The following is a 26,674-nucleotide window of genomic DNA, read 5'->3' on the forward strand; positions in this document are numbered from 1 at the left end:
TTCTTTCTGTTTAAAGACAACTGGACAATTTGCATTGTGCTTGCTCAGACAGCTGATACGTAGAAGGGGCATACTGACAATGTAGAAGTAGCAATCTCAGAAGGCGGTGAGAAGCAGATGCACTGGTTCTTACAAAGTTGCCAGGAAAGTAATTCTGATTTTTTTTTGAAACATTGAAAACATTCTATGATTGTTTTTAATCTGCTCCACATGATCCAAACACACAGTGAATACAATTCTGCTTGCCAGACAATGTTTTTCCCAATTCATTTATTGTTGAAACAAAAGGACTATAATTTATGATTTTTGCTAATTCATCCCAGTTATGAGGCGCTTTTATAAGCTTGCATGCACAGAGGTGAGGTGATGGGGCTCAGGAGAGATGAACCAGAGGCTGAAAGTTGGCTCTCGGGCGCTCTTGTTTGTCTGCAGACTCATGACTTTGGAAACAATGAGATAAGATGTAGTGTTCCAAACAGGCAAGTGCACTCTGCAGGGACCTTCCAGAGTGAGTCAACATTCTCTACAGACCATGATGACCTGTTAGTCCAGGGGGAGCTGGAGACAGGTGCACAGGGGAAAGCACCGGGGTGGAGTGGCTTAAGTGCAGGAATCAAGCCCTCTGGGGCATTAAAGACAGAGCTTTGTCTTGGTAATGACAAAAATCACATTATTTGGTCACCTAGCATCTTTTCAAGAACTTGTCAGGAACTTGGCTTCTCTACAAAATTCTTTCTGTAGTAAGTAAGTAAGTAAGTAAGTAAAAGACTGTGGTTCATTTTGCAGGACTTTATTTTCTGTTGTGTGTTATCATAACAATAGTTATTCAGCTGGACTGGAGTGGCACACACCTGTAATCCCAGCACTTGGGAGGCAGAGGCAGTCGGATTTCTGAGTTCGAGGCCAGCCTGGTCTACAGAGTGAGTTCCAGGATATCCAGGGCTACACAGAGAAACCCTGTCTCAAAAAAAAAAAAAATCAAAATCCAAAAAAAACCCCAAAAAAGTTATTCATAAAACAATTTGGTTCTTTTTTTCCCCAAAAAATATATTTTTCCCTTACCAGTGAGAGGAAACCATGCACACACCGTACGCAGTGAGTAGCTTAGCGTTTGCTATCCACAGTTGCTGTCTGAGCATTCCTTCACCGCTCGGAAGAGGTCTGTGTGCACAGCTTCTGTATCTCCTCCTCTGACCCGCCTTCCTTCCTCCCTCGCCTGGTTCATATTTAACAGCTAGCTGGGGGGGTCAACTACATGTTAAACTATGACTGGAAGCCAAAGGTTTTCAGTCAAAGATGACTGGAGACCCAGTTCTGTTTTTCAAGTAGCTGGAGGAGGAAAGAAAGGCACCAGGACAAAATAAGAAACAAACCTTCATTGCTCCAAGAGAGCGGATCAATGTCATGAGACCATTTTCTCATGAGAGAGGGGCAGCATGCTACAGGTCAGAATCATGGCCACCAATGCGTTTCTCCACCTCCGCCACGTTACTAGATTTCTTCTTCAGGCACCCCTCCCTTTTTTGGTTGTTTGTTTAATCTTTTTATTATTATTCTTTAATCTTTTTTTTTTTTTACAATCTAGTCTTTATCCCCTTCCTGGTCTATTCTTTGACTGTTTCTCATTCCATACCTACTCCCCCATCTCCAAGAGGATGTCCCATCCCCCACCCCCACCCCACCCCACCAGACCTCTCTATTCACTGGGGCCTCCATTCTCTCTAGGGTTAGGTTACTCCTCTCTCACTGAGCCCAGACCAGGCAGTCCTCTGGTGTACATATGTCTGGGGACCTCGTATCAGCTGGTGTATGCTGCCTGGTTGGTGGCTCAGTGTCTAAGAGATCTCTGGGGTCGAGGTTAGTTGAGTCTGCTCGTCTTCCTGTGGGACTGTCTCAGCTGTTCAAGATCATCCTCAGCTTCGTGGCAACTTCAAGGCCAGCCAGAATATGGTGAGGCTCTGAATTAGAAACAAACCAAAATCAAGTCTGAATAACTTTGGGATGCTGGGCACCCTTCTTAAACAGTCTTTAATCAGACATTCAGCTCATTGTTCAGCAACTTTAATCCAAACTGAACCATTGTTCTCAAAGAATGGGGCTTGGTCAGGGTCAGCACTGGTGTCTAAACTGAGAACCGCAAGGGAAACATTCGGCCTTAATTTCTTCTGACAATGGAAGAAGAATATGCATCCTTGAAACAATGCTTCTTTTTATTTCAAATGATACAACACATTGGTTTTTAAATGTTGAAAGATTTGTTTTATTTTTCTAAGTGTATGTATGTAGGTTCCTGTGAAAGGAAGTGCCTATGAAGAGAGGGCTCTTGAATCTCCTGAGGCTGGAGTTCCAGGGGCTTGTGATGTACTCATTACAACCCAGGTCCTCTTCAAGAGCAGAAATGTGCTGTTAGCTGCAGAACAATATCTTCAGCCCTGTGCCTTTAGTTTTCCTGACAAGTTTATTCTTCTATTTCAATGCAATAGTGACAGGTTTTTTCTCCCTGATATCTCCTTAAACAACAATATTATCCCCATGGCTTCATCTGCATTGTCTGCATATTGATGGCTTAGATGTTTATACCAATCACAGTTTCCTTTCCAACTTTTCAAAAGAGTTATTCGAAAACAACTTACACTCAGTGTGTGCAAATATCATGATTTATCATCTGTATTCTAGTCTAAGACTCCCCTGAGATCATGTTCTCTCTCATAAGGACATTCTGACCACTTTGCAGGCACGAGGGCTAGGATTTTCTGGTCCGATATCTTGTTGTTCTCACACTCTGAAATGTTTATTAGTATGATGATGTTGTCAAGAAATGTCTGCCTTTCTCCACATGCAAAATATGAAAATGTTAACAAGTGGAATAAGTTTTGTGGCTGATAAGAGAGAGAAAATGGTTTATGACTTGGAAACTTTAGTTCTGTGAAAGTCAAGTACTTTCAAGATTTTTATGAAATATGCTGTTGTGCCTCTTAAAAAACTCAGAGAACTAATCAGCTATGAAAGAACTAAGGCAGGAATGGCTGAAGAGCAGTCATTGGAAATGTCTGGGTCCTGCTAGCCTTTGTTTATTATTGTTTTTAATTTAATTTTTGAGAATTTCATATGTAATTATTTCCCTCATCACTATCCCTCCTTCAACTCCCCCCATGCTTCCCACTCTCTTTCAAATCTATCACTTTTTCTTTAATTATTATGATTAACACACACATGTGTACACACTCATCTTGTTGAGTCCATTTAATGTCGTTTATGTGTATATGTATTTAGGATTGACCATTTGGGATTGGATAATTTATCATTCTTCATCCCCAAAGAAGACCGATACTCCTGTTATCAGCCGGCATCATTGTCTGCAGCTATTCATCTATAGGTGGAGCCTTGTGACTACTCCCCAGTCACACTGGCAAGTCACCTGGTATTGACATTGTGCAGATTTTGATTAGGTCTCCATATTACCCAGGTTTCATGTGTGCAGCTTCACTGTCCCATGTATAGAAGACACTATCTCACAACCGACATCCTAGTATTCTGGTATCTTATGATCTTTTACACTTATAGGCCCTCTTTCTTGATGTTCCCTGAGACTTGCATGCAGGGGTTGACTTATCCATTATGAGTTAGGACTGGACAACCCCTGGTCAGTTGCTCTCTGCGTTTTGCTAGTTTAGGGTGTGTGTAATGGTCTTTATCTACTGGAAAGGAAGCTTCTTCTTCTTTTTTTTTTTTTGGTATATAATTTTTTTTATTTGATATTTTTTTATTTACATTTCAAATGATTTCCCCTTTTCTGGCCTTCCACTCCCCGAAAGTCACATAAGCCCCCTTCCCTCCCCCTGTTCTCCCATCCACCCCTTCCCACTTCCCTGTTCTGGTTTTGCCCTATACTGCTGCAGTGAGTCTTTCCAGAACCAGGGGCCACTCCTCCGTTCTTCTTGCACATCATTTGATGTGTGGATTATGTTTTGGATTATGAAGCTTCTTTAATGAGGGATGAGAGCTATTCTTATCTGCAGGCAGAAGGATAACTCTTTAGTATTCAGTTGGAACCTATACTGGTTTTGGAAAATGGCAGTAGTAGCTTCTTCTCTAGGGTTCATGATCTCACAAGCCATGGGTAGTTGGCTAGGTTTGCAGAACCGGCAATAAGTCACCTCCTGTTGATTGTGTCTTAAGTCCAATTCGATAAGTGTTGGTTACTCCCAAATATAAGTGCGACCATTGTACCCTATGGTAGTTTACCAATGGTTCTTGTGGTCTATAGGCTTTAAATTTCCTCACTACCACTGCTCACTTTTCACCATCCAGTTCTGTGAGACTCACCATGAGGAGGAAGTTTCCAGGCCAGTTCTAGTCTGATTCCTCCTGGTCCCATATATAAAGTGTGTGATCCCTTCAGCAATATGGCCTTACCGTCATGTTTTGATAGGAAGCCAAAGGCAGTGGCAGTAGACTATATTGTTTTAGAAATCTCCAAGACTCCCCTGACCAACAGCTCAAAGGAAGGCTTCTCATGCTCGCCATTGTAGTTTTTGTTAATCTATGACATTGGTCTGAACATTATCATTCCAAGTGCCAAATATATCATTCCAAGTATATTTTATATATAATCATATACCCAACCCTTACATATTTTTTATTCGATATATTTTTTTATTTACATTTTAAATGATTTCCCCTTTCCTGGCTCCCCACTCCCATAAGCCCTCTTCCCTCCCCCTGTTCCCCCATCCACCCCTTCCCACTTCCCTGTCCTGGTATTGCCCTATACTGCTTTTCCACTGAGCCTTTCCAGAACCAGGGGCCACTCCTACGTTCTTCTTGGACATCATTTGATATGTGAATTATGTCTTGGGTAGTCCAAGTTTTTAGGCTAATATCCGCTTATCAGTGAGTGCATACCCTTTGAGACTGGGTTACCTCACTTAGTATGATGTTCTCCAGCTCCATCCATTTGTCTAAGAATTTCATGAATTCATTGTTTCTAATGGCTGAATAGTAGTACTCCGTTGTGTATATATATACCACATTTTCTGTACCCATTCCTCCGTTGAGGGACATCTGGGTTCTTTCCAGCTTCTGGCTATTATAAATAGGGCTGCTATGAACATAGTGGAACATGTGTCCTTACTGCATGCTGGGAATCCTCTGGGTATATGCCCAGGAGTGGTATAGCAGGGACTTCCGGAAATGACGTGCCCATTTTTCTGAGGAACCGCCAGACTGATTTCCAGAGTGGTTGTACCAATTTGCAACCCCACCAGCAGTGGAAGAGTGTTCCTCTTTCTCCACAACCTCACCAACACCTGCTGTCTCTTGAGTTTTTAAGCCATTTTGACTGGTGTGAGGTGAAATTTCAGGACAACCCTTAAATATTATTATGCATTTTAAAGTAATCACAATGTAATGTTTCCTTATAGCTTTTTCTTTTTTTTTGTTTTGTTTTTTGTTTGTTTGTTTGTTTGTTTTATTCGATATAATTTTTTATTTACATTTCAAATGATTTCCCCTTTTCTAGCCTCCCACTCCCCGAAAGTCCCATAAGCCTCCTTATAGCTTTTTCAATTGCAGAACTTGATCTTGAATGAAATCTGCATAAAACTCAAGATACACCAAGATTACTTTGCATATTTACATTATTTTATAGCTTTGACGGAATAATAGGGTACACTTGCTACTAACCATGACACAATATTGCAACAATCATGATTGGCAACCTTGTGAATCACAAGTATTGAGGGTATCATAACTCCACCTGGAAACATATCATGTTGACTCTTCCCCAAGGACTCTATCCCTACACAGAACACATGCTTTATGCTTTGCTATTGAACTGGTCTTGTGTGCTGGCCCTTCTGTTGACATTTGTTATAATGTGAAGTACATAAAAGTATGATTATAATCTTCTGTATTGAAAGATTAAATGAAAAAAAATAAAAAAATTAAAAAAAAGAAAGATTAAATGTCCTAGGTTGAAGTCATAAAGGAGGTATATCAGAAGCATAGCATTTACAAGAAGTATTTTCTTTAAAAGGAAAATTTAGAAAGCAAATTTGGTGCCAGATGAGGAAGGGCCCTAAATTTCTGTCTGGGAAGGATCTGTTTTATTTCTTTATTTTCTGCAGACCATATAGAGATAACAAAGACTTTTAAACAGATTACTGCCAAAATAGCTTATGTTTAATCAGACTGAGCCAATACAGTATAGTAGTTAATAGCTCATTTGGAATTAGAAGACGAATTCATATCTCTGTTCTACTATTTGTTCACTGTAAGACTTTATTTATTTAGGGTGTGGTTTTGCATGTGCATGTTCCAGGTGGTATCACATGGAGGTTGACATCAGGTGTCTTCTTCAGTTGTGTCTACATCTTATGTTTTGAGGCAGGGTTTCTCACGGAACCTGTAACTCACTTTTTCGGGGAGACTGGCTGATCTCAGAGTCTCTTTTCCCCCAGTGCCGGGGATACATGTGTACTGTTTCTATCAAGTAGAGTAGACGAGAGCAAGTAGAGACCAGAAAAGATAACCTGTTCTTCATGTCAGTCTATAGGGGCATTTCAGCAGGAGGAGAACCACTGACAGGGCTGGATATTCTAAGTCCACACAGTCACCAGCTGAGAAAAACCCATGAGGCCCAGTGAGCATGAAGACAGCACTTTCAGTGAAAGCAGAAGCCAAACAATGAGTGGTGAATTGGATGGAAAGTGTGCAAACCTCTCTTCAAAGGGGTCTGATGGTAAAGATTGGGAGGGAGCAAGGATTCAGGAAAAACAGGAAATCATCAAAAGGGAAAAAAATGACTTTTGAAAGATGTTAGTTTCTCCAGAGGAAGGCATTGAATCTCCTGGAGCTGAAATTACAGGGGTGTGCAACTCAATATGGGTGCTGACAACCCAGCCGGGGACCCCAGCTTGTCCTCTGGAAGAGCACAAGCACTCTTAGCCCCTGAGCCATCTACGCAGCCCCATGATATTTTAATAGCTCAGTGTCCTGGAGACTATGGTCTTGATCCCTCTGCTTTCCAAGTTCTGACATTCTAAGGGAGTATACACACCATCATGTCTGGCTGAAAATGGACTTCATTAAGAAAAGAAAAACGTAGGAGCTAGATGAAAATGACCTAAGTCTTATGCAGACCAGAGTCTGCATAAGATGACTCTGGTCTACACCAAAAGCTCCAAGAGTCTGGAGGGAATGGAGTGAAGGCAGGCTGAATTTTGAGTATAGACTTGGTAATGAAGCATCAGCCGGACTTAAGTTATAGGCGTGGCAGCAATGATACGCTGACTACATTTGGCTAGGGTGCTATTTTCTACTGAGGTTCCATTAAAATGTGTCTGGGGAATGACTGTTATTCCTAAATCCAGGAAAAGGGTTGCTGGACGCTGTAGGGATACTTTCGGGCTTCAATGGATGGGGAAATGTTCTAAGATTAAAAACCCAAAAAGCAACGGGATGATCTGTCTTCTCAAGAAGTTTGGCATAAGACAGACTGTAGACATTTATCCCATTAATACCATGAGCTTAGCAAAGGTTACATGAGACACGTGCTGCATCATCCGTGTTAATGGCCCTTTCACAGCTGTTCACAACTATGCAAAGAGCAGCAAAGTAAAATTTGAGAAACTTGTTTCCAGCACTCTGCTTTCTCGTTTTAGCTCTCACACTAGAGACAAAATATCCTCCCCTCCCCACACTCAGAGCCCTTTATTTATTTTTTCCCATTAGTTAATTTATTTATTTACCTTACATCTAGGTAGCAGCCCCCTCCTTCCTCACCTCCAAGTCCCACCCTCATCAATCCCTCCCGCTCTCCCCCCTCTTCCTCTGAGCCTTGCTTTTTTACTGATGTCTTTGTGTCATGATTTTAAAGCCTTTAAAAGGTCCAAGGGAGCTGGAGAGAGGGCTCAGCAGTCAAGTGTACTTCTCTGGCAGAGGGCTCAGACTCAGTTCCCAGCTCCCACATCCAGAGGTTCACAACTCCAGTTGTGACTCCAGTAACTTGAGTTTCAGGCCTCCATGGGAATCTGCACGCCTGTGGTGTGCCGACCGGCATGCAGGCAAACACTCAACTACATAAAATAAGGAATAAAGAAGAAATCTTTAAAACTGTCACCAAGCTCAGTTGTGAAGTGCCACCTGGAATTCCTTCCAACTCATAAGAAAACAGAAGGCTGTAACCCCCCTCCCAGAGTGTGTTGAAGTGAAGCTTCGCTGACACAGAGTGCTGTGGGTCATAGTTCCATGTTAATGAATCACAGCATACACTAGATGACTTTAAATATAAGCACACATAAAACAGGGCTGTGTTTGGCTGGTTGACAGAGATGCAGAAACACACCCTTTCTCCCCACTAGGAGCAGAAATTTGTTACTTCAGAGTTCTATTGTGACTTTACAGGGGATAAGAGTAAGAATGAAAAGACTCGGTCACGCATCAGGGACAAGACAAGAAGTTAACAGTTCTCTCAGGGAAAGAGAAAGATCCTATGGTGTCAAGGACCAGCCTCAGCTAAGTCTAGGTTTTGAGAGAAGGGGTATTTGAGAGCAGTGAAACAAAACATTCTCTCTCTCTCTCTCTCTCTCTCTCTCTCTCTCTCTCTCTCTCTCTCTCTCTCTCTCTGTGTGTGTGTGTGTATGTGTGTGTGTGGTCTGCTCTAGATTGCTTTTTCTTGCTTTTGCTACTCTGAAAACTGTCTGGTGGAGACAGCTAGTTGTCTCCTGTCTGCTAGACAACTTTCTCTTCTTGTAAAGATTCTAAAAGCATTCTGTATAGTTCAAGGGTTTTCTGACCAAAGTCAGAAAAGCTGCTATAAAAAATTCATGGTTCTTCTAAGCAAGTCAGAAATCCTGTTAGAAAAATTCTAAAAGTAATTCTTGAAGTTTTCTGTCTCCTCTGGATAGCTGCTAGAAATCATTCTAAAAGAGCTGTATATGCTCTCTAAATAATTCTTCATATTTCTGACCTGGAGATTCTGTTAGAAAAAAAAAATCTTGAAGAGCTGTGTTTGCTCTCTAGAGATGTTTAGATGGCTTAGCTCTCACTAGAGAAAATTCTAAAAAAGAACTGCTGTCTGCAATGGCTTTTTACTAGCTCTTTTTCATGCAAACCAAAAGCCCAGTTTTTTATTTACGTAAATCAATTGATTTATTTATTCCAGAGTCCCTCTTGACCAATCAGCATTTCATAACCTTAGCCTCTTGACTCTTGGGAGACAGGAAGCACTTTAAAAAAAAAAAACATTGCAAAAGAATTCAGAAATCTTCCTGCCTTTGTTAAGGTGGAACCCCACCCTGAAATAACCATTTCTAACATGCCTGAGCTAATCTTGCTCTGTTCCAGGCTGATCTTTAACTCAGGAATCTGCTCTTTTTTTTTTTTAATCTGAATGCTTTTGTATCTTTCTGACAAGCAGGCTCAATAACATAGCTGCCTTTGCTCCTTTAGATTCATGAAGCCCCTCATATAATTCACTTTGCATTCTTAATTTTTGCATAGTTGATATATATATATATATATATATATACACACACACAAATACATATATGTGTATATATATGTATATATATATACATATATATATATATACATATATATATATATACATATATATATATATTCAAACTTATGTTTTTAGAGTTCTTTTCCGCAACCTTAAGACCTGTCCTGAAGGTCCCAGCATCTACTATTTTGCTGAGTCATTAGCCACACCTTAACCTCCTGGACTCGCGCTGTCTCTGTTTATCACGGAGTCATTAACATTAACATGGAGGACATAACTCAGAAGAACTTGGAAACATGTACAGTATTATATAAACAAGTCTTCTGCCCACAGCAGCCATCAACACTCATGGAAGTGCATGCCCTACTGGCCCAGTTCCAGGAGCGGGAAACATGCCATTCCACCCCCACCAAGGCCATGCCGGACTCAAAACTAAGGAAATATATTTTCTGAAAGATTTTAAGATGTTCATTGGAAGAGCACCTCCAGTGTGCTAAAGGCAGCAAAGGGGAGAAGGTCTGACTGATAGCCAAATATTCTATTTCAAAATGAACTCTTGGCTACATTCCAACTGTTTGTCACAGCACAGAAGTGGCATGACATTGAAAACACATGTGTCACTCAATCACACAAAGAGCGTCAGCATTTTAAGGATGTGCTGAGATGCTGGGTGGCTTGGGAATTCTATCCCTGTCTTGTTGACAGGTCAACTCCCAGGGAAAGCTCTCATTTCTCAAAGTTTTCAACTCTGCTAGTTTCAACCTTGGTTGACCAGAATGATGGGCTCCCAAAAAGTGTTTCTGAAAGACCAAGTTATTATACACAAGAGAACATTTCTTGATGCCTCTCACCTAGCCTTCATTGGAATCTCCGGTCTTAGGGATAAATAACTCTGATTCATTCATACTGATTTATATAATCAGTATAGTGCTTGACATTTTTTCCAAATAATTTGCATCCAAGCTATGTTGAAGTTGGTATAACTTCTAAAATTCTCATGTGAGAAGTCAAAGCTCACAGATGTTAACTCGGTGTGATAACTGGCACTTAAATGCAGTCTGGTTTTAGGATTTATGCTATGCCTTGGTGTGGCTTGAATGTGAAATGTCTCCCACAGACTCGTTTTTAAGTATTTAATCCCCTGCTCATGGCACAGTTTGGTATCTTTAGAAGGTAGAGACCCACCCCCACATCCAATTCTCCATTTGCCTCTAGACTGCTAGGTGGGTTCATGGTTCTGTTGCCATGATGAACTATAACCCCCTGGAACTGTAAGGTAAAATAAGTCCTTTCTTCCTTAAGAGGCCTTTCACCAAGGTATTCACCAAGGTCAGAGCAACAGAAAAGTAACTAAACCATTCTGGATACTCCAGTGATTTTGGAGTGGACTTTTAGGATGCTTCTGAGATGTACTGAGTTGCCTCCAGATCATATGAGATAGTGATGACAGTCAAAAGCACTTTATAAAGATTTTCATTGGCCATTTATTATGTTTTTATTTATTTATAATTATTAATGCACAGTTTTAAAATTTATTTGTATTCATGCATAATGTTATGTTTTAGGAAACAATGTTGCCTTTTATATCCTGGAGTTTAATGCAGGGACACAGAGCAAGAATTGGTATAAAATGAAGAAAATTGTCAGAGAATTCCATTACTATTTTACGTGTTTTGAGGGCTGGTTCTAGACCCTTAAACATCAGAATTACTAATCTACCACTGAGTTGTGGCCCCAGCCCCTTACCTTTGATTTTTTTGGACATATTCATTCTTGATCTTTTAATCTAAGTTCTTCTTTTTGTAGATGTAAAAGCCAAGAACAAGAAGAGGAAGTTATAGCTTCTCACTGCACTGTGTAGAGAAAGTTGGAGGTCCCTATTCACTCTGAGTGTCAGTCTAGGATAGACATTTGTCCAAGCTTAGAATCCTAAGAGCCTGTGATCAATGAAACCCTTGTGGTTCACTCTCTCTACTTCCCTAGGCAATGCACTTAATGTTCGTGAACTTCAGGTCCTTCATATAGTGAAATGGGAATGAAAATTTCTATTGTCGGGGGCTAAGGGGACCATTCATAACATTTGCCGCATCTAATACATCCAGAGGAATTCCACAGGGAGTTGAGGACACCTGCTTTATAAGTCATAAGGCCGAGCTGAGCAAGGATGATGTGCTTCCTTAGGCACCCAGGTTCCCTAACGACTCTCACAGAATCCTACCCCTCTCCTGGCCTCAGATCCACTTATTGTGAGGAAGTGGCAAAGGGCTACACTGTTAGCTTACCAAAGTGAGGATCAAAGAGACCAGTGCCCATTAGTTCGAGTGAAAGCATGAAGCTGCTGCTGAGTTCTTTCCTTCAATACCATCAATTAGTAAATCCTTTCTGACTTCCCTGGGGTGGAAGTGTAGCATGAGGGAAGGAGATGCTTAATGGAAGCCCTCAGCTGGTACCCACTGCATTTCCTGTTCTTCATGTACAGGTCATACAGCATTGGCAGAAGCAAAGTCCTAAACCCTGACTCCTATTTGATTCATCTTTTATCTGTGATGAAGTAAATGGGTACACTACGTAGGACAAGCAGTCTCAGGGTGGTTTAGAGCTTCCTTTCCAACCTCCTCCCATATATTTTATCACAAAATTTAGCAGCAATTCAAAAGACAAAACCGTTAATATATGTATGATGCCGCTTTAATTTGTCTATCAAATGTATACTGTAGTGTGTGTGTGTGTGTGTGTGTGTGACAGAGAGAGAGAGAGAGAGACAGACAGACAGACAGACAGACATAGAGAAACAGAAAGAATTAGAGGAAATAACGGGTAGCCTAGTAAAGTAGAGATAAGAATACTATAGACGCCATTGCTTAAGTATATGGTGCATCTAGAAGCCCTGTACCCAGAACAGTGTGCACATGATCTAAGATCTGCAGATCAATTGCAGAGTGGGTTGTGCAGTGCCTTGTTCTCACTTTGCAAATAAAGGGGCACTTGGAAATGAGTCTTCCCATCAGGTCTTGTTTCAAGCCTTACCCACTGTACTGGCTGGTTTTGAGTGTCAACTTGACACAGGCTGAAGTTATCACAGAGAAAGGAACTTCAGTTGGAGAAGTGCCTCCATGAGATCCATCTGTGGGGCATTTTGTCAATTAGTGATCAAGTGGGGAGGGCCCCTTGTGGGTGGTACCATCTCTGGGCTGGTATTCTTGGATTCTATAAGAGAGCAGGCTCAGCAAGCCAGGGGAAGCAAGCCAGTAAGGAACATCTCTCCATGGCCTCTGCACCAGCTCCTGCTTCCAAGCCTGCTTGAGTTCCAGTCCTGACTTCCTTTTGTGATGAACAGCAATGCAGAAGTGTAAGCTGAATAAACTCTTTCCTCCCCAACTTGCTTCTTGGTCATGTTATTTGTGCAGTAATAGAAACCCTGACTGAGACACCCACTTAACACTGCAGGTTGAGTTAAGAGCTCATTTTCCTTTACAGATGGATGGATGTGGAGAGAGCATGAACCATTCTCTAGGTTTAGTAGAAATCCCGGCAGGAACTCCACATGCTAGAAAGTGCAGTGAGGTGACACAGACCCTGTATGACAACACACCTTGGACAAAGAGTGAGTCCTAGATGGAAGGGCAGTGAAGCCAAGTGCCCACTTATGGCCGCTGTCCTTATTTCCATAAGGGGAAAGCAGTAGCAGAGCCACATTTAATGACTTGTTGAGGAAAGTTAGGGTCACATGGAAAATTATATATAACCAGGTTTTTGGAATTAAAGTCATCCAAATGACCACCGTCAACATTGCCAGGGCTCACCTTGATTGCTGAAGGCTGGAAACTTAGCTGAGCCAGCAGGGTATCCTTGTTTTTAAAGTCTGGCTCCGGAATGAGCTCATTCTTGTCATTGCGCAAGTGTCCTGGTAATTTCTCTTCAAATAGATTCATCTAATCCAGGATGCAGACTTTCTTCTCTGCTTTCGCAGATCTCTTTGCTTCCTTCTCCCAGTGTCTAGCAGCAGGCACCAATATCACAACCCCCTCTCCCCAAACCAGGGAGAGTGAATCAAACTGTACCAGGACAGAGCTTTGAGCTGAGTCCTGTTCAAATCAAGACCCTCGCACACCAAAACCATCCATTTTCCCAGCAGGGCACATTTCAAAATCCTTTCTTTCAAACATTACACTTTTAATGAGCCCTGCTTACAAACCATTTTTCACTGACATGCTTGTTAATAGTGTCAATGGGAATGCTTGTGCAGCCTGTCCTTGGGTTCCCATATATACCAGGCAGTTGTATGCTCATTTAGATATATTTCCAAGGTCATGAAACTGAAGTTCACGTCATATTGTAACTTTTTGGAGTCTCTTGCACCCCCCTCCCCCAGTGAGTATACACTCAGTCCCAGCTGTCTGGCCAAATGCTATTTTGTCCCCCACCCACTGCCAGCTGCTTCACGTCTTCTGTCAAGACTGCTGAGCTAGGGACACAGGGAAAACAGTTTTATCTAGGACTGGGAAGAAGGCTTTCTCTCTATTGCTAATTAAAGTCTATTGGGAGTGAATTCAGCTTTTTTGGGGGGGGGTTTGAGAAAAAGCTACTTTTCCAGCTGTTGCTGTGAGCCAGGCCAGACCATGACATCAGACAGTGCTCTGCTTTATGTCTGGGCTATCTTCTGTGTACCATGTCTGCTCATCATCTCCTCCAGAGTGAACTGGAATGACAGGCCCTGGAGCTCTTGTACGAAACTTGAAATCCTCACTTCTTCCCAAAGATATTATAAACCTTTTTATTGTTACACAGACCTTCCTCTTGGGCTCACGTCTCTTTCTAAGGAATGAATGCTCCCCACATAGCCTGACCAATCCTGCCCCTAACCCAGCCCAGTTACCATGACCTCTCACACAGGTTGTAAGAAGAAAATGATTGATCTCCCAGTCATCATTGGAACTAGAATAAGCTAATTTGACATTACCATCAATGCAGAATTTCCTATGTACTCTTCTTCTGTTTTAAATGACACTTTGACGTCTACACCTAAAGTCATTCCCTCATCCTCTTGGGATGACAGACAGAGGGGGGTGTGTCACCAGAAGTGTGCTTTGAGGTTTCAAAGCCCACACCAGAGTAGCCAACCACTATTTGATTGGATTGAAAGCTCACTCCTTGAGATGGACCTCACACCTGACACTGCTTGGGTGGCCAAGAACCCAACACTAGATAGGCCGTAGACCTTACTGAAAACAAATCACTGCTGTTCTGCTGAAGGAACACAGGAATAAAATGATTCCTAATGGCATTCTGCTCTGCTCATAGGTCAGTGTCTTACTCAGCCATCGTCAGAGAAGTAGGCCAGAGTACAGTGACCCACAATTGGACAATGTGCAGAGGGCAAGAGTCCTAGGAATACAGAATCCTAAATGCGATGTTTCCATAAAACTCCTTCCCTCCAGGTCCAGCTAACTCTGAAGAAAAGAAAATGGAAAGATTGTAAGAGCCAGTGGGAATGAAGACACTGAGAAAACCCAGCCTTCTAGACACCACAGGGCTGACACACACACAAAAATCCATAGAAACTGTGGCAGCTTACAGAGGATCTGTACAAGTCTATACCAGATGGGGTCCTTGATGAGAGGAGAAGAGGACACAAGCCCAACCCCAACTCTTTCATTGATAACCACTTGCAAAGAAAACAACAACTTTTTCCAATGAAGTCTCATCAGATATACAAATCACACCTAAGAGGGGGCCCCATGCCCAGCAGTAGATAGCCAACACAAATCAAACTCAATGGTATTTTTAAAGGTTTTAAAACCTGTTTTATCTGGGCTTTTTTTTTCTTATAGGTTTTTGGCTTATACATTATGGTTTCTAGTTTTGTGATTTTAGGGGATTTCTATGTGTGTGTCTTTGCATCTGTGTGTGTGTGTGTGTGTTTATTTTTCTTTGGCTCTTCCTTTTTCTGTTGTTTTCTCCTATTTTGGTTTGTATGTTTTGATTCCATCTTTTTTAAAAATTAATTTATTTATTTACTTCACATCCCAATATCACCTCTTAGTCACCCCTTTTTGTAGCTCTTTCCCTACTTCTCCCTTCCCTTCTCCTCTGAGAAGAGGGAATCCCCACTAGGTATACACTCTACCTGCACATCAGTCACTGCTGGACTAGGCTCATCTTTTCCCACTGAGGCCAGACAAGGTAGCCCAGTTAGTGGGAAAGGATCCATAGGCATGCATCAAATTCAGAGACAGATCCCACTCCAGTCGTTGGGAGACCTATATGATGACCAAGCTGCACATCTGCTACTCAGGCAAGGGGCTGAGGGCTAGTCTATGCTCACTTGGTTGGTGGTTCCATCTCTGGGAACCCCAAGGCTCCAGGTTAATTGACTCTGTTGGTCTTCCTGTGGAGTCCTTGTTCTCCTCAGGACCTTGATTATTTTTCCCTGACTCTTCCACAAGATGCTCCCTGCCCCCGAGCTCCATGTAATGTTTGGCTGTGGGTCTCTGCATCTGTTTTGGTCAGCTGTTGGGTGGAATCTCTAAGAGGATAATTATGCTAGGCTCCTGTCTGCAAGCATAACTGAGTATCATTAATAGTGTGAGGGATTGGTTCTTGCCTATGGGGTGGATCTCAATATAGGCCAGTCATTGGTTGGCCATTCCCTCAAACTCTGCTCTATCTTTGCCTCTGAACATCTTGTAGGCAGGACACATTTTGGATCAAAAGTTTTGTAGGTAAGTTGTTGTCCTTATCCCTCCATTGGGAGTAGTTCCTTGAAATAAGAGATGGCTACTTCAAGATCCATATCCCCTACTGCTAGGAGTCTGAGCTAGATTGCCCCCATAGAGCTTCCCCCATCCAAGCTCTCTGGCCTGCCTTAGAGATGGTACCCCTGCTCTCCACCGATTTCCATCCTCTTTCCCATGTTCTCCCTATACCTAATACTCCCTTCTCCCGTACTCCCTCCTTCCCTCTTCCCTCTCCCACCCTATTCCCTCTCTTCATGAACCTCTGATAGCTATTTTACTTCTCCTTCTGAGAAAAAGTCAACTCTCCTCCCTTGGACCCTCATTTGGCTTCTTTGGACCTGTGGATTGTTGAGTGGTTATCTAGTACTTTATGACTAATATCAACATATAAATGAGTACATTGCATACATTTTGGGTCTAAATGATCTTACTCAGGATATTTTCTAGTTCCATCCATTAGCCTGCAAAATTCATGGTGTCCTTCTTTTTAATAGCTGAGTAATATTCCATTGTGTAAATGAACCACATTCTCTGTATTCATTCATCAATTGAGGGACATTTAGATTATTTCCAGATTCTAGCTATTAACAATAAAACTGTGATGAACATAATTATGCAAGTGTCCTTGTGGGATGGTGGAACATCTTTTAGGTATATGCTCAGGAGTAGCATAGTTGGGTCTTGAGTTCCCACTTTTCTGAGTCACTGACAAATTGGTTTCCAGAGTGCGTGTAGAAATTTATATTCCCACAAGCAATATAGAAGTGTTCCCTTTGCTTCACATACTTACCAGCATGTCCCTTGAGTGTTTGATCTTAGCCATTCTGATGGGTATAAGATGGTATCTCAGAGTTGTTTTGATTTTCATTTCCCCAAATACTAAGGACCTTGAACATTTCCTTAAGTGCTTCTTGGCCATTATAGACTCCTCTGTTGAGAATTCTTTATTTAACTCTATGCCCCATTTATTAATTGGGTTATTTGTGTTGTTGGTGTCTAACTTCACAAGTTCTTCTAAGTTCACAATATATATATATATATATCTGCAGATCAGTTTTCTAGGCAGATAGACACCAGGCACGACCCAGCAGCTACAGTCCAGTTCTTTCAGTCAGCAGACGCCAGGGAGCTGTAGTTGTATTGTGGTATACTTGCTCTATACTTTCCGGGAGGGGGGGGGATGCACACTTCTCTCTACCACCCCATTGTTCTGGATTCCCCAAAGAAAAGCACACATACACAGTGTTGTGTTTTAAATACCTTAAACAGATCAATGGCTGGGCCCTTCCCTAACTCCACATGGCTAACATATACTTTGATATTCCTGTTAATACTTACTAAATCTATATCTTTGCTGCCCTGGACCCTGCTGGGCAGCCCTCCTGGGTCCACTTTTCCCTGTTGCTACATGTCAGCTATCTATCTCCTGCACCTTTCCAGTGTAATCTGTCTCCTATGCCCTCCTCATAGAGGACTCCCCTCTTCCTCCTTCCTCAGTCCCTTCCTGGGAATCCTAAAAGTCCCACCTCTGTCTCCCTGGCCATCCATTGGCCACCAGTAACTTTATTGACAAGTCAAAAAAAAAAAAAAAACTGGGGACAAGGTTCCTTTAGTCCTATGACACTGAATACAAGTTTTTTGGAGTAACATAATTAGCATGAGAACACAAGCCACTATATAGTTCAATCCTGAAGAAACTGTCAAACTCACCAATGGGCCTGAGGTGAGACCACAGAAGTGGCAAACTGCAGCAGGAACTGCACAGGCAGTTCTTGGTGAGTTTCTATCAATGGCAGCTTTGCTGCCACAAGTTGAGCTCAACAATGCTATGTAAGGTGAACCCATCCATGCTCGTCTTTAGAAAAGAATAGTGAGGCAGAGCAAACCAGGCCAAGGCTCCGTGCTCATCTCCGACTGTCTGTGGGGTCATGTTTATACTCCTTCACCAAATGTCCTTTCACATGTTTGCTTTATCAAGACATCCTCTCACCTGTGTCTGCTTCAGGAAAACAGTCTTTCATGAGTTTGCTTTAGCAAGACATCCTTCACCTGTGTGCCCCAGCACACGACTTCTTCCTTTCAAATTTGTATTCCATTGATTTCTTTTAGTTGTCTTATTGTTCTAGCTAGGACTTCAAGTACTAAATTGAATAGATAGGGAGAGAGTGTACAGCTCTGTCCTGTCCCTGATTTTAGTGGAATTGCTTTACGTTCCTCTATATTTAATTGGATGCTGGCTATTGGCTTGTACATTGCCTTTACTGTGCTTATGTATACACTTTGTGCCCTTGATCTCTCTAAGACATTTAGCATGGAGGAGTGTTGTGTTTTGTCAAAGGCTTTTTCAGCATCTAATGAGAATATCATGTGGCTTTTTAATTTCAGTTTGTTTATATTGTGAATTATGTTGATGGATTTTCATGTCCTGAACTACCCCTGCACCACTAGGATGAAGCCTAGTTGATCAAGTTGGATGATGTATCTGATGTGTTCTTAAACTCAATTTGTAAAAATTGTATTGACTACTTTTGCAGCAATGTTTATAAGGGAAATTGTTCTGAAATTCGCTTTCTTGGTTGAATCTTTGTGTGGTTTAGGTCTCAGAATTACTGTGGCCTCATAGAATGAGTTTGGCAATGTTCCCTGTTTCTATTTTGTGGAATAGTTTGAAGAGTATTGTTATCAGCTCTTCTTTGAAAGTCTGGGAGAATTCTGTGCTAAAACCACCTAACCCTGGGCTTTTTTTTTTTTTTTTTTTTTTTTTTTTTTTTTTTTTGGCTGGGAGACTTTCTTTTCTCTCCCCCCGTCCCCCCCCCCCCCCCGCTTTTTATTGAATATATTCTTCATTTACATTTCAAATGTTATACCCCTTCCCGGTTCCCCCCTCCCAAAAGCAACCCCTCCCCCCTCCCCCCTGCCTCCAAGAATATGCTCCTCCACCCAACCCACTCCCATAATGCCCCCCCTTGATTTTCCCACACTGGGGTTTCTATTGAGCCTTCACAGAACCAAGGGCCTCTCCTCCCACTGATGCCCAACAAGGCATTCCTCTGCCACTCTTTTGGTTGGAACAATGTGTACCCCTTGGTTGAAGGCTTAGTCCCTAGGAGCCCTGGGGCATCTGGTTGGCCGATGTCCTTGTTCTTCCCATGAGATTGCAGACTCCCCCCTCCCAGTTCCTCCAGTCTGCCTTCCAACTCCTCCATTGGAGACCCTGTGCTCAGTCCAATGGTTGTCTGCTAGCATCTGCCTCTGTATCTGTAAGGCTCTGGCAGGGCCCCTCTGGAGACAACCTTACCAGGCTCCTTTCCCTACACACTTCTTTTCATCCATAGTAGTGTTGGGATTTGTGACTGTTTATAGGATGAATCCCCAGGTAGGACAGTTTCTGGGTGGCCTTTACTTCAGTCTCTGCTCCACACTTCATCTCCATAGTTATTCCTGTGAGTATTTTGTTCCCTTTCTCAGAGGAACCAAAGCACCCCTACTTTGGTCTTCCTTCTTCTTGAGCTTCCTGTGTTCTGTGAATTGAAGCTTGTTTATTTTGAGCTTTTAGGCTAATATCCACTTATCAGTGAGTGCATACCATGTGTGTTCTTTTGTGATTGGGCTACCTCGCTCAGGATGACACTTTCTTGTTCCATGGTTGGGAGACTTTCAATGACTATAGGGGTTATAGGACTATTTAGATAGTTTACCTGATCCTAGATTTAACTTTATTAGGTGGTATATATCTTGAAAATCATGCATTTGATCTAGATTTTCCATTTTTTTTCAGACTATGGGTTTTTGAAGTAAGACCTAACGATTCTTTGAATTTCTTCAGTTTCTGTTGTTATGTTTCCCTTTTCATTTATTTTGTTAATTTGGGTACTGCCTGTCTGGCTTTTAGTTAGTTTGGTTAAAGGTTTGTTTATCTTGTTGATTTTCTCAAAAAGCCAGATCTTGCTTTTGTCAATTTTCTTGTATTGTTCTCTTTGTTTTTAATTGATTAAATTCAGTACTAAGTTTGACTATTTCTGGCCATTAACTCCTCTTGAATGTGTTTGCTTCTTTTTATTTTATTTTATTTTTTTAAGATAGTTTTTGGTATACTTTTCTCTTGCTAGTATGAGAACTTTCTAATTTCTAATTGCTTCTTTTTATTTTATTTTATTTTTTTAAGATAGTTTTTGGTATACTTTTCTCTTGTTAGTATGAGAACTTTCTAATTTCTTTATGGGGGAACTTAATGCTATGAACTTTTCTCTTAGAATTGCTTTCAGTGTATCCCATAAATTTGGGTATATTATGCCTTAATTTTCATTGAATTCTAGAAAGTCTTTAATTTCTTTATTTCTTCCCTGACCAATTGATCATTGAATAAAGAGCTGTTCAGTTTCCATGAGTATGTAAGTTTTCTGTTGTTTCTGTTGCTGTTGAATTCTGATTTTAATCCATGGTGATAGGATACAAGGAATTATTTCAATTTTCTTATATCTGTTGGGGCTTGCTCTATGACTAATTATATTGTCAAGTTTTGAGAAGATTCAATGAGGCGCTGAGAAGAAGGTAAAATCTTTTGTGTTTGGCTGAAATGTTCTGTAGATTAAATATCTGTTAGGTCCATTTGATTCATAATATCTGTTAGTTTCATTATTTCTCTGATCAATTTCTCTTTTGATGACCTATCAATTGGTTGGAGTGGGATGTTTAAGTCTCCCATTATTAATGTGTGCTCTTTGATGAGTTATTTAAGGTTTACTAATGTTTCTTGTACAATGTGGGTGCATTTGCATTTGGAGCATAAATGTTCAGAATTGAGGTATCATCTTGGTGAGTTTTTCCCTTGATGACTATGAAGTGCCCTTCCCTATCTCTTTTTATTACTTTTGGTTGAAAATCTATTTTATTAGATTCTAGAGTAGCTATTCCAGCTTGTTCATTGGGTCATTTGATTGGAAAACTTTTTTCTAGTCCTTTACTCTGAGGTAATGCATATTTTTGTTGCTGAGGTATATTTCTTTTATGTAGCAGAATGATGGATCCTATTTAAATGTCCACTTTATTAGCTTGTGTCTTCTTATTAGGGAATCGAGACCACTGATGTTGAGAGACATATTAATGACCAATGATGGTTAATTCTTGTTATTTCAATGTTGGTGGTGGTAGTGTGTGTGTGTGTGTGTGTGTGTGTGCACTTGTGTGTTTCTCTCTTTTGCATTTGTTGGTGTGGAATTATCTATTTCTTGTGTTTTCTGGGTGTAGTTACCCTCCTTGTGTTGGAGTTTTCCTTATAATTGCTAGTAGGGCTGGCTTAGTGGAAAGATATTGTTTAAATTTGGTTTTATCATGGAACATCCTGTTTCTCCATCTATGATGATTAGAAGTTTTTCTGGGTATAGAAATCTGGGCTGGCATCTGTGATCTTTTAGAGCTATTAGACATCTTTCCGGGCCCTTCTGTCTTTTAAAGGCTCTGTTAAAATGTCTGGAATAATTTCTAATAGGTCTGCCTTTATATGCTATTTGGCTTTTATCCTTTGTGGTATTTAATATTCTTTCTTTGTTCTGTATATTTAGTGTTTTGATTATTATGTGGTGCAAAGATTTTCACTTTTGGCCCACTCTATTTGGTTGTCTGTAAGCTTCTTGTGTGTTTATAGGCATCTCTTTTCGTCCATGATTTTGTTAAAGATACTTTCTAGGTTTTTGAATTGGGAATCTTTTCCTTCTCCTATTCTTATTATTCTAAGGATAGGTCTTTTCACAGTGACCTAAATTTCCAGAATGTTTTGTATTAGAAACTTTGTAGCTTTAGCATTTTCTTTTACTGATGTATCAGTTTCTTCTATAGTATTTTCTATGCCTGAGATTCTCTCTTCCATCTCTTATATTTTGTTGGTTATGGTTGCATCTATAGCTCCTGCTCCCTTTGGTTCATTTTCCGTTTACAAGATTACCTCAGATTGTGTTTTCTTTATTGATTCTATTTCCACTTTCATATCTTGAACAGTTTTATTCATTTCTTTCACCTGTTTGATCATATTTTTCTATATTTCTTTATACTCATTCATTTTCTCTTTAAGGTCCTCTTCCTGTAAGTATATTTTCCTGTATTTTTTTTTAAGGCTTTATTCATTTCTTCTTTAGAGGCCTCTATCATCTTCATAAGATTAGATTTAAAGTCATTTTTTTGTAAGTCAAGTGCTTTAGATGTAGTAGGGTAGTTGTCTTCTGGTGGTGCCATATTGCCCTGACTTTTGTTGGTTGTGTTCTTATGCTGTCCTTTAGTCATCTGGTTGTCCCTAGAGTTTGCAGGCCTATTAGTTCCTGATGGACGTAGGCCTCTGGATCTGTAGATGAAGCTGTTAGTCTATGATGTCAGCAGGCTTCTGGGATTACAGGTAGAGCTGGTTTTCCCTTGTGCTAGCAGACTTCCAGGAATGCAGCCAGTGCTGATAGATCCTGATGGCTTCAGACTGCTAGTTGTCCAGGGTCAAGGCAGGCCTGCAGAAATGTAGGTAGAGCTGGTGGTCCTGATGGTGTCAGGCCTATATTTGTGCTAGGCAGAAGCAGTCCTTCCAGGGTGTAGGTAAGATAGTGGCCCTTGAAATGGAGTACAGAAGGGGCAGGGCAGAGCTGGCTGCTGCTGAGCTTGCCTAGAGGAGGAGTCAGACATAGGATTGGGGGAAGGAGGGGTCTCATCTGATGGTTGTTGATGGCTGTGGGTATCTGCAGTTGTGGCTAGAGGTATGAGACCAGAAGGTGGAACACAAAGATGTCAGAACAGACCTCATAGCTGCTGGGCTTTCCCCAGACCCAAAAGGCAAGAGTTTGGGCTAATTTGATTTCATTTTATTTTATATACATACATATATGTACATATACATACACATACACATATACATATATTTGGGGGTTTTTGTTTTTTGGTTTTTGTTTTTGTTTTTTGAGACAGGGTTTCTCTGTGTAGTCCTGGCTGTCCTGGACCTCACTCTGTAGACCAGACTTGCCTTGAACTCAGAAATCTGCCTGCCTCTGCCTCCCAAGTGCTGGGATTAAGGGCGTGTGCCACCATTGTCCAGCATATATTTGTTTTATAATGAGAAAGAGCAAGAAAGGGAGTAGATGTGAGTTGGTAGGAGATGAGGAGGATCTGGAAAGAGTTGGTAGGGGGAAAAACCAAAATCAGAATATATTGCATGAAAATAAATCTGTTTTAAAAAGCTCATACCACATTTTGAGCTAACTCTTTCTTTCTCTGCCTTGTGCTTGTGGATCAAATGTAAGCTCTCAACTACTACACCAATGCCTAGCTGCCTACCTCCTGCTGCGCTCTCCACCATGACAGCCATAGACTCAACTTCTGAAACTCTAAGATCCCATTAAACGTTTTCTTCTATACATTGCCTTGGTCATGGTTCTGAGTTACAGCAGTAGAAATGTAACTAAGACAAACATAGACATTAGGAAGGAAAAGGAGGAAGTCGGATCACTCAGGCATCTTATGGCTCCTTTCAGAATCTCTAACCCATCTCTACATGCTATCCAGTGCTGAATATGATGCAACCATCGTGCACAGATGGCATACTAAAGCGCTTATTTAATGATGGCAATAAAAGCTGGTGTGTGAGCAGCATAAATAGAATTTGTTTTCAGATGTTTTAGATCTTGAACACACATATAGAATAAGTATATAGAAAGGAAGGTAGACTTTAATCATTCAATTTCAGATTATCTTATTTTAAACTCCGCCTTCTCTGCTCTTCAAAAGTGCTTCCTTATGTTAATAACTTCATTTATTTGGACTAAAATACTTCTACAATCCATGAAATGTGCCATATTGATTTATTATTGCCACCAGGAACTTATTAATAACAACATCTCAGATCCTGATCATGTGTAATTTATAATTCATGTTAATTTATAATCTTCTTTAACAAGAAAAATATACACTTTAATATTGTGAACTAGACTAATAATGAATTTCTAGAGCACTTACGTTTAATTGTTTTCTACTAAATTTTATATAAGATTTTTCTTACCATCAGGGGAATCATTAATTCCTCAGAACACTAATCTCTAGAGAGGATTGCAGAGCAAACAGCTATAGGTTTGGTTAGACTTGAATGATCTGCATTTATAGCTCAATTGTGACCAATTTTTGGAAGCTCTGAGAACACTGTTGAGATTAATAAAATGGGAACAATAACATTACTCTAAGGAAACTGTTCTGAGGAAGAATTGACATTGGCCAACCAAACTCATCCAGTTGCTTATAGCCTAAGTTCTTAATATATACTAACCAGTACCCCCAGAGTTCCCAGGGACTAAGCCACCAACCAAAGAGTACACATGAAGGGATCCACAGCTCCAGCTACATATGTAGCAAAAGATGACCATTTCAGACATCAATGAGAGGAAAGGCTATTGGTCCTGGGGAGGCTTGATTTCCCAGAATAGGGGAATGCAATTCAGGAAATTAGGGGGAGAATAAGCAGGGGGAGGGAGGATGGGATAGGGGGTTTTCAGAGGGGTAATGCAGAAAGGGGATATCATTTGAAATGTAAATAAACAAATATAATAATAATAATAATAATAATAAGAAGAAGAAGAAGAAGAAGAAGAAACATTTACTAAGCACCTCACATGAGGCACTGTGCTGGGGTCTGGGGTAAAACAAATAATCATGTGATTCCACTGCAAATTAAACTTGGAAATCCTGTAAGCGCCATGTTCTTTAAACAAATGGTTCCTATTTGTGATTCTGGGAAGAGGACATTAAATGGACAGCCACTCTGATTGATGAGCTGTGGGTAGGTTTGGAGTCTAATGCAATCTGTTTCTTGATTCTCAAGGATATTCTTATTCACTTTCCAGGCATCCCCTGGGAGGCATGGAAGAGATGAAAAAGCACCACATCACAATGAAAGCTGCTATTCAATCCGTGTTCCGTGTTCCTTGAAGGAGAAGACACAGTCTAATAACTTTGAAACAACTGCTTTTTTTCCCTCCTCAAGATAGTGAGAGAATGTGAGTGAACATTTGCTTCTTTTGCCCCAGACCTTGTATGAATTAACTTTTATTTTTTATTTTTATCAAAGCATGGGACATTGCATACATGTTTGCTGAATAAAGGACTACATGCCGCCATTACAATGTTTTCAACTGGAGTGGAGAATCCCACCCTGGAAGTGATAAGAACACATGTAAAGGAGACTCCAATGGGACCCTAGATGCTAGTCTTTGGATTCATGGTGGTGTCTGTGCCAAGGCTGTATATTCCATGGTTAGCTTCTGAGTGATCACAGTGGGAGTAAGAAGTATGCTAATGTCCTAGTTAACTATAACTATCTACTTGACACAACCTAGAACAGAAGCTCTGAGCCTGTGGGTTGTGACCCCTGTGGGGGTCAAATGACCTTTCCACAGGGGTATCTTAAGACCATTGAAAAATATAGATATTCATATTATTATCTTAAGAGTAGCAAGATTCCAGCTGTGAGGTAGGAACAAAAATAGTTTTATGGTTGAGAATCACCACAATATAAGGAACTGAATTAAAGGGTCACAGCATTAGGAAGGTTGAGAACCACTGATCTAGAGTCACCTGAGAATAAAGTTTCAATTGAGGGGATGCCCACATCATATTTTCCTGTGGGCAGGAGACTGTCTTGAATGTTAATTGATCTAGCAAAGCCTAGCTCACTGTGTCTGGCACCATTCCCCGTACTGGTAGTCTTGGGCTGTACAGAAAGCTAGTGGAGCACAGGTCTGTGACAGAGCCAGCAAGCAGTATTCCTCTACAATTTCTGCTTCAAGTTCCTCTTTAAGTGCTGCACTGATTTCCATTCCTGATGGACTGTGACCTACAAGGTGCAATGAATCTTCTCTCTTAAGTAGCTTTTGACCTTAATTTTTGTCATAGCAACCAGAACATGAAAGACCTTTCTAATAAACAGTGCATCATATAAAGACTCACCAAGATCTTTGCCAAACTACATGGTGGGTATTCTATGGATTTTTCACTGAACTTATTACCCAGTACTCCTTTCTTGTGTCTTATCATGTCTTAAGATTATCTTATGTAGAATAAGCCCCTCATCTGAAAGGAAAGGAACACACAATTAGCCAAGAGGGAAAGAGAACAGAATCAGATAATGCCAGAAGACTAAGAAAGACTAAGATAGTGTCCCATGAAGACCATCCTCAAGCACACAGGTGAGCCTCTCTTGTTGTGTCCATGATAAGGGGATCTAAAACATATTTGGCATGCAGATTTCAGTACACAGTAGTGGTCAAGGTAAAAGGGATCTGGAGCAGCCATGGGAGTTTTGAACCAGAAGCCCGACTATGGGCTGCAGAACATGACCCCTGAGGAGGTACTGGCTGGAAGGAGGCAAGCATTCAGCAGCTGTTCATTGGGGAAGATAGTGTGGGGATCCTGA

Source organism: Apodemus sylvaticus, chromosome 11 (assembly GCF_947179515.1).
Source record: "Apodemus sylvaticus chromosome 11, mApoSyl1.1, whole genome shotgun sequence".
NCBI classification, from domain to species: Eukaryota; Metazoa; Chordata; class Mammalia; order Rodentia; family Muridae; genus Apodemus; species Apodemus sylvaticus.